Here is a 9,971-nt window from a genome sequence, read left to right as displayed (position 1 = left end):
TCCCGCTTCTCCCGTTTGAGTCTGGGTCCCTAGAGACTCGCCCGGATCTGGAGCTCAGAGTCTGAAACTCCCTCCCGATTGAAAACAACAACCGCCCCCTCCGCCACCGGCCCGCTCCACATGCACTCCACACCTTAGTATTTCACCTCCGCACTGCGCCTCCTCTGAGTTTCATTATGGATTTCTCTTTCCTTCTAGTTGTAGAATCTCTCCTCAGCCAGCCTTCCTGTGGTTCTGGGTGATGTCTATTCCGTCTTTTAGTTGTATTTTTGAAGTGGTTGTTCGAGGCAGCAAACTTTAACCTATGCCGCCATCTTGGTTCTCACCGATATGTTGTTATTTTTTAATAATTAGAAACCATATCACTTCATTTGTTATAGTGAGTAACAAATGGGAGACAATCATCCATGAGGGCCCAAAAAGCTTTTTCACCCAACAAATAACAGAAAGGATAAGCCTCTTCACAAGCCAGGCCTTTGGTAAACTTTGTGTTTTGATCTCTGTTCTCCCACCCACAGTCTGCTGCTGCTTCCAGAATGGAACTCTGCCTTCAAATCTTATTCTCGTTGGGAGGCTGGTCCATCAGCGTGCCTTGATAACAAAATGGAGGTTTCTAACTTAACTGAGAACCCTGGACAAGCTTTGATCTCAGCCTCATCCCAAGGCCCATGAATGTTTTTTTAAAAAGCTGCAGGTGAGTGAGGTAGAAAAGGCAGAGACAGGAGACAGACACCAGCAGAAGGGCAGAGGATGGCTCCCACACACGAATGGACAGCAGGCCTCTCAGACGCAAAAGAAAGTGACCTCACATAGCTGTGAGGAGTACATGCCGTCAGTTTCTTCTGTAACATGAGCCACAGGGAAAAAATCTGGATGGCAAATGTTACCATGATGAAGGCATGCAGGAACCCAGGCAGGCATGAGGCAAGGCAGATAGAAGCAAAGATGGCCATGTTCAAGGACATCGTGCTGGACACAATGGCAGCACTGGTGCCCTAGTCGAAGAAGGTGAGGTGGCCGAAGAGCATGAAGATTGACATGGCGCCCTAACCGGTTTAGCTGAGTGGCATGGGCATGTACCTTGGTTGCGGGCACATTCCCAGTGGGGAGTGTGCAGGAGACAGCTGAATCAATGTTTCTTTCTAATCAATTTTTCTAACTTTCTATCCCTCTCCCTTCCTCTCTGTAAAAAATCAATAAAATATATTTTTAAAAATAGACGGCGATGGCATAGATGGTGTCAGTGCTTAAAAAAATCAATAAAACATATTTTTTTTTAAAAAAAAAGATTGACATGGCATAGATGGTGTCAGTGCTCACAGACTGTCAGGGTCTTCAGTACTGGGGAAATCTCATATGTGAAAGTAATAAAGTCAGTGGGTTTGCCCACTTCTCCTCAGTCCTTCAGTGAGATCAAACAAAGCATAGCCCATCAGTGAAGAAGCCAGGTTGGTCCCAAAAAGCCAATGGCGGTGGTAGGGGGTGGTGGGGGCAGATGACCCTTGTTCATATACTACAAAAAACACACAGACACTACATAGCTGCTTATCACCATGCTGGACACAAATACCACAACCCAATATTGATATTTCCCGGCATATTTCCCAGAGCTTTCCCAGGAGCCATTGGTCCACATAGTTATCAGGAAAGGGCTGTTGCTTATATAAGACCTTCCGTCGCCTGGAGTGAGTTACAGGTTAGACACATTATCCTTTCCCTCCAACTCAGGCCAGTTCAATTTCCCTTATAGAAATCAACGTGGTTCTTTTTTTTATAAAGGTTTGAAATAAGACCTCTCTGGAAATTCCTTGCTGTGCTGTGGTTGATATATGCTGACCTTCCCCTGCTTTCAAAGGCAGCCACCCAGGCTGGGCCTGCAACAGATGAGTTTCTTCTCTGAGGCGGGACAGCACAGTACAGCCAAGTTCCCGCCGCATGACTGAGAGGGGGTGGTCAGCGGCCTTCTTCCTCCTCTTTTCCATTGCTTGCTTTTTGTATTGTTTTCTGAGACCTTTCCTCAACGACCTTCCAATTCTTGTATTGAATTTTTCCATGGCTGTTTATTATCCACAAAATTTCTTTTCTTTCCTTTCTTTTTTGATTATTTTTTAAATAAAAGGGAATTCTTTTGTGTGTCATAGAAACTGAAGCTATTAATGACTTTTTAATTTTTTTTGCTTCTCTAGGTGGTGTTTCTGAGGGCTTTTTCTTTGTGTGTGTGTGTGTGTGTGTGTGTGTGTGTGTGTGTGTGTTGTTTGGGTATTGTTTTGTTTGTTTTTGTAATTTCTTTGTTTTGGTCTCTTGGTTGGAAGCATTCCTCAAATATCTGATCATTTTCTCTGTTCATATTTAAGGAATCACTTAAAAACTGATTTGGTTAGATGCTCGGTGTGCCTGAGTGACCCTTGCTGACTGATGGGTTCTCTGCTATAACATAAAGAGGACCACAGAACCTAACTGCAAGTATTTTCTCTTAAACTGATCAATTTTGCTAGAGGAGAATCCTCCATTCTCTTGGTTATGGGATAGAGACCTGACTATCAGCTTAGTGTGTAGTCTTATGCATATACATGTGTGTATATATATATATATATACACTTTATTTCATACTTTACATAATGTTTTCTACAATGTGTTTTTCACCTAACAATATATCTAAGCTATCTTCCCATGTCTGTGTGCATAGCAATACACAGGAATATAAAATGGATGCCTAGAATTTCATATAATATATGAACCACAATTTACTTAAATTGTTTCTAATTGATGAGCATTTGGTATTTTTTTTCTATAACAACATTGCAATTGTGTCTCCATCTTTCTGTACTTGTGTAAAGAATATCTTTACAGTAAATTTTTAGAAGTATAATGGCTTGATCAAAGAGAGTAAATATTGAAAAATTTTATCACTTTTGCCAAATTATTCTCCAAGAACAATATACCAATTCATAGTACTACCAACTTTGCATTTTAACAAGATTTTTATTTATTTATTTATTTTTAAATTTATTTTATTGATTTTTTACAGAGAGGAAGAGAGAGGGATAGAGAGTTAGAAACATTGATGAGAGAGAAACATTGGTCAGCTGCCTCCTGCACACTCCCTACTGGGTATGTGCCCGCAACCAAGGTACATGCCCTTGACCGGAATCGAACCTGGGACCCTTGAGTCCGCAGGCCGACGCTCTATCCGCTGAGCCAAACCGGTTAAGGCAAGATTTTTAAATGTATACTTAGTTCTAGGTATAATATATACTTCTTTAATTATTAGTGAGGTTAAATAACTTTTACTATTTTTATTACCCATGTGCATTTATCTTAATATAAACTTTTCCTTTAAATTCTTTGTACATATTTCTATTGGGTTATTAGTCATTTTTTATTGAATTGTTCAATTTTTCTGTACATTGAAGAAATTAGGCCTTTGCTCTACTTTTTGCTCTATTTGACTTTTTAAAGTCTTTTTCTAGTTTTATTGTTTTCCTAATGGAAATTTTAAATTTATATCTTTATTTTACTTTATGGTTTGAGTTTTATGTGAATCTTTGAAGAGCCTTCCTTACTCTGAGATGATAAAAAAAAAAAGCATTCACTATGTTTTAGCAAGTGTTTCATACTGGTTTTTATTATACTGAGGCACCATACTTTATTTAAACAATCCTCTATTATTAGACCATTATGTTGTTTTCCATTTTCTGAAGGTCACGTCCTCTTGTTTTGTCTTGGACTCCCTCAGAAACTGAAAAACAATAGTTCTATGTATTGTTTACAAAGTCTTTATGTAAATAAGTAAAAGTTTTTCTCCTCTGGTTTCAATAATTTCAACTAATTTAACCACATTTCATTTCATTTTTGGGTTCATTTTTGTGACTCTTCTCTCAGAATGTCCCGGCCATTTCACATGTACATTAAAATGCCAGTGCCCAAACTTGGCATAATACTTGAAGGGCGTGACCAATTCTAAGTTTAGCAAAGGGATACTTTCCTAGCTCTTGGATGTCATGGACCTATTAATATATTTCACTATCACAGTTGGCTTTATAAAAACAGCCACACTATATTGCTGACTCATTCTCAGCCGGTGGTCCCAGGCTATCAAATCCATAAGACTAGAAACAATGTCTATGTGTTAGATGGAAGAAAAAAAGATTCAAAAGGATCCTAGAGTTCATGAACACTGGGGCAAAGATGAAACTTAGGAAGAAATAAAAAGTTTTACATTTAATGTTTTTTTTTTTAAAGTCCTGAGTACAGGATAGGGATGATTTCACTTAATACACTGAAACATTTTAGTTTACTCTAAACTTAATAATATCAGCAACAATGTGAAACAGCTGCCAAAAAGTTTAATGCATTTTTGACAGGAAAAAAAAATTGATGTCTGACTGTTCACAGCCTCTCTCTTCCCTCCTTCAGTCAAGGGAAGTTCTTTCTTGGCAAGGTCAGCTCCTTGGTCTTTTTAAGAGATTGGTGGAGTGGGTAAGAAGAAATAAATTTCATCAGACCTCTTTAGGAAAAAAAATCTATTGGAAAAGTTGGAGAGATGCTGAGGACAAGAGGCACTAAGACAGGCAAAGCCAATAAGCACTGGCTAAGAAAGAGTTTGGAAAGTTTATAAAAAAGAGAAAAGAGAAAGAAATTGGATTAGCTGCTGTGTTGTGACAGGGAGGTTTTTTAGATGAGGAAAGAGGTTTTAAAGGAAGTGTTGTCATGTGTTATGAATATCCAGTCACTTTGTGTGTGTTCTAAGTGACTTAAGTAAAATTTAAACATTTTTCCATTTATTTTTAGATGTCTAAAATGTGTGTCTTTGGGCGGAACTTTGAACTGAGAAACTGTGGCAGCAGGATATCTGAGCTGTATACAGTTTACAAAATCTTATGTTCCATAAACAGAACTATGGTGTTCACCATAATAAAGATGACAATCATGTCATTTGGTCATCTTCAGCCCGGGGTATCACATTTTCACAAGCTCTGGGTATCACATTTTGCTAGGGCTGCCATAACCATGTACCACAGAATGAGTGGCTTAAACAACAGAAATCTATTTTCTCACAATTCTGAAGTCTAGAAGTCCAAGATCAAGGGGTTGACAAGATTGTTTGACTCTGAGGCATCCCTCCTTGGTTTGTAGATGGCCATCTCCTACTGTCTTCCCAAGGTCCTCCCTCCGTGTGTCTGTGTGGATGGTATCTCCTCTTTCTATGAGACCAGTCATATTGGATTAAAGCCCACCATAATGGACTCATTTGAACTTAATTACTTCATTAAGACCTTATTTGCAAATACAGTCATATTCTGAGGTACTGGGGTTAAAACTTCTACAAGGATACACAATTCAGACTAAATCACCGGACTACTGACCAATGCAATCTTTATTCTCATTTTTAGATCCCTTTGAATTTTATTGCTGGTTTTTCAGCACTCTTACCCAAGTTCTTATAATCTATAAACAACCAGAATAGTCTCAACTTCTTCATAAAATTATTGTTAAAATTAGTAAATTCACCTGGCTGATATTGATACATAATATTTCTGTTCTGCTCAAAGGTATTTAGAATCTGGTAGTTTGTTAGATATGTACAAAATGATACCTAAGTTGGTCCTTTGCATATTATGTATATAATATCCAAACACACAAACAAACAAACAAAAACAAAACAACAATTTCCTTTTCTGCAAAAACAAGTGGGTCAGAAAATCTGCAAAGTCTCTTCCAGTCCTGAAATCTTACAATTCTGATTCAAGGATAATAAAAGTATAATATGTTGTTAAATATAACTTTTAAATATTGGATATGTGTTATAAATTGGGCATGTAGGAAAGGTAGAGATCAAGTTAGGAATTGTAAAAGGTTTTCTTAAAATATGAATGGACAATCTAAAATAGCTTGGAGGAGAATCCTTTAAGTCTGATTGCTAACCTAGCGGTAGGCCTTCAGAATCATAATAACTTTTTATTTTATTTTAATATTTATTGTTGAAAGATTACATAGATCCTCCTTTTCCCCCAAATGAACCTCTTCCAGCCTACTCCTGTTCTCCCCCCACCCCCCACTCCAGGCCCTCACCACCCCATTGTCTGTGTTCACATGTTATGCATATATGCATGCAAGTTCGTTGGTTGATCTCTTCTGACCCACCCTCCTCTCCATTCCCCCTGAGGTTCAACAGTCTGTTCCTGCTTCTACGACTCTGGTTCTATTTTTGACCATCAGTTTATTTGGTTCCATAATAACTCTTAATGATGGCAATTCGGACTCCCAGTTTCATATTGTTTCTATAACCACTATTTTCTCTCATGGTTGTATATGCTTCTAACTGATTGAGGACAACTGACCATGAACACTCATGCCTTGCTATATATTTCATATCTCTTTAAAGCTGCATGGAAAAATATATTTCCCATTTCCTTTACTTTCATTTTATTCTATAGTTTTCGTGTGTTTTTTTTTGCAGAAATAGTAGCACTTAATCACCATTAACTGATTGTCCATGTATTTAGGCATAGAAGAATAGATCATAAACTTCTGCAGTACACAGATAAATATCTGAGTTTGACAGTTTTTACATTATATTTATTCATAGTTCCCAAACTCATGAAGAAATCTATTCATATACTTTTCAACAAGCCAGGATTACATAGTGGATCTGCCAATCCCTAAAATTAGTTTTTTAAAATACCTTGTACAAGTCAGAAAATATGGCTCATCTCTTTGAAGGTTGAAGACAGGCTAATATTTTATTTTTCTTTAAAAAATAAGATAAGGGCCGACTTTCAGGGAAAAGTTGTGAAAATGTAGCAGTAATACTTAGAGCTTGGCTTTCTACAGTGAATAATTACACTTTGAAAGACTTTCATATAGTACTGAGGCTCATTTCTGACATCAAGTTAAAATCACTTTAACATGAATAATTTTTAAATAAAACATTTTCTGAGGGAGGAAAAGAACCATATTGGATTTTATCTGGTTATTAAATTCAAACAGTGCTTTGTATCAAGAAAGTGGTTATTGTGCCCAGCATTATTAACATATTCTATTTAGAAAAATGACATTGTTATTCATATGAAAACAGATGTCTGTCTAGATAAAGTTAAATGCCTTCACAGGCTTCAACATGTGTACATGAAATTACATAAATTAATTACAGTTCAAGCAAGGACTTGACTGCTCTTCTGCTATAAAGGGAGTGTTTGAGTTATCTACTGCTGCATAACGAACCACCCCAAAATTTAATGGCTTAAAATAAAGCTTGGCAAACTTTTTCTGTAAAGGCCAAATAGATATTTTTAGACTTTGTAGACTATACAATCCCTGTCACAACTACTCAAACTACTGTTTTAACTCAAAAGCAACCATAGACAATATGTAAACAAATGGGTGTGGCCTTGTTCCAATAAAACTTTATTTACAAAGAGGCAGTGAGCCAGATTTGGCCCACAGGTCATAGATTGTTGACTCCTGCTTTCTTAAAGCTTATAATTCTATGGATTGGTATTTTGGACAGGGCTCTCAATGGGGATGACGTGCCTCTGCTCTCCTTGGTTGGATGGGTTGACATGTGTCTATTGGCAAATCAGCTGGTGCAGAATGGTCATGAATAGTCTCACATGTCTGGCAGTTGACTGCGGCTTTTGGCTGGGCACCTCCGATTGCCTCCACTTTGGCCTCTGTAGTAGGCTACTGGGGGGAGGGGGGTTCTCACATGGCAGCTGCTTTCAGTGGGGCTAAAGTGGAGGCATCAAGACTTCTCTGAGGCCTCAGCCAGGAAGTCTCACAATGTCACTTCACCTTATTCTATTGGTCAAAGTCACAAGGCTGGCCCAGATTCAACAGACTCTACCTCTTGATGGGAGAAGTTGCAAAGAATTTGTGGCCATTTTAAATTCACTATGGGGAGTAAACTCTGTCAAAACACAGTGCTGTTAATTCCTCTAAGACTTTTACCAACGAGTGTCTGACTTTGAAAAACCTGTCAAAACCTCATATATTGTGGTCACAATTCTCACTGTAAATCACATAGCCACAACTTAAACAAGAAATAAGAACTAATCAGCATTTCCTTTCAAACTATTTTGAAGTTTTTGTGAAAAGAAAGCAGCTATAAAAGTAAAAGAAATATTTTAAAGACTCAGAGTGGAATGATCTCATTTTAATTTTTAAATTAGATACCTGGTCAAGAGGGTCATTTGAAGAGGATATAGTGAGGGAGAATGTGGAAGGTAGTTAAATAGGGATGGTTAGATCTGATTCTTGGAAATGAAAAGATTATTGCCTTTGGAATGACTCCTTTTATTCTAGGAAACTTCCTTCAATGGGTCTTTAGTTATATTTGACTAAGATAAGTCCAAGCTTCTCCTCTGTAAAATTACACTTTTTAACTTTATAATTAAAATATATTTTATGGAGAGCGAATTTGTGCATGGGTGGGGTCCCTCGGCCTGGCCAGGGATGGGGCCGATGGGGGCTGCGGGATGTTGGCGCACCAGGGGGAGGGGCCATGGGAGGTTGGCTGGCTGCAGGATGTTGGCTGTGGGAGCGCATTGACCACCAGGGGCAGCTCCTGTATTGAGCATCTGCCCCCTGGTGGTCAGTGCACATCATAGCAACTAGTCGTTCGGTCGTTAGGTCGCTTAGGCTTTATATATATAGATGGTTGTCAAATAATGATTTTCTAAAATTCCATCATTTTTTCTACATTTACTAGTTATAAGGAAAATCTTTCTCCTTTATTTCTATATTTATATCAATATAGATTCATGAATTCCTATTCAATTCAATTTTATATTCATACTACTGTTACTTATTTTGATGATCAAATTGTCCCAAAGTTGGCCAGTGGGAGCCTTCAGAAGCTGGCTTTTTTGTTCTTTTAACATCTTCATTATTTTTTAACGCTTCCTTTCTTTCTGACACAAGATATTCCAGGCTCATCTTGTACATTCCCTGCCTCTACTCTACCTTCCTTTAAATGGAGAATGGAATTTAGAAACCAAGATCTGGATGCTAAATGTGCTCATTGCTATTGGGATATTGCTGTTTCCAGGCTCTCACAGTAGACAAAGCTAGTGAATGTATGTATATACATATGTATTTATACATACATTTACAATCACATCTATCCATCCATCTAAGTACCAACCTATAGAAATCCATGAGTTCATTGGTACTGTTGATCCCAAAACACAAGGTTCATTCTAGTTTTCTCATTTGTACTTGCCTTTTCCAACAATGAGAATCTGGGCAACCATTATTTTCAATATACCGCTGACCCTTGAACAACACAGGTTTGAACTGTGCAGGTCCACTTATGTAATTGTGTTGTTGTTTTTTTGTTTTTGTTTTTTTTCAATAAATATACAGTCAGCCCTCCATATCTCTGAGCTTCACATCCATGGATTCAACCAAACGTGGACTGGAAACAGAATTTTCCATCCACAGTTAGGAAACTGTAGGTGTGCAGGGCCAACTATGCATTATTCTACTTCATTTTATATAAGGAACTTGAGCATCTACAAATTTTGGTGTGCTCAGGAGTCTTGGAACAAATCCCCCATGGATATTAAGGGACTGTAGTTATGTTTTGGGGGAGTCAAAAGTTTTACACAGATTTTCAACTGTACAGGGCCTTGGTGCCCATAACCCCCATATTCTTCAAGGGTCAACTGGATTCACATGTTTGTTTAATAGCCCTGTGTGTGTAACCACTTTCCCATTGCTGCTGCCATCCCTCATGTGAACACCCTTCTCATGCCACTCACGCTCTGACATCTTGGTCCAGAATGTCACCTCCCCACATGGATACCCTGTCACACTGCTCAGGCTCTAACTGTACACCAGCCCACCACAACCACTGCTCATCCCCCTGTTCCCAGCTGCCTACACAGACTTTTGGGCTAAACCTTGAAGGAAGGAAATAATGAGTGTACTTTCTTGATTTTTTTCTCCCTTTTATTTGGATTAGGGCC

General features: G+C 38.2%; 1 pseudogene; it reads right to left on the bottom strand.

Annotated features, from left to right (window-relative positions):
• Positions 1-557: 557 nt before the first annotated feature.
• LOC102248133 lies at positions 558-1,697 on the bottom strand (annotated as a pseudogene).
• Between the last annotated feature and the right edge of the window lie 8,274 nt (positions 1,698-9,971).

Source organism: Myotis brandtii, unplaced genomic scaffold (assembly GCF_000412655.1).
Source record: "Myotis brandtii unplaced genomic scaffold, ASM41265v1 scaffold242, whole genome shotgun sequence".
NCBI lineage: Eukaryota > Metazoa > Chordata > Mammalia > Chiroptera > Vespertilionidae > Myotis > Myotis brandtii.
This window is presented reverse-complemented; position numbering and strand designations above follow the sequence as displayed.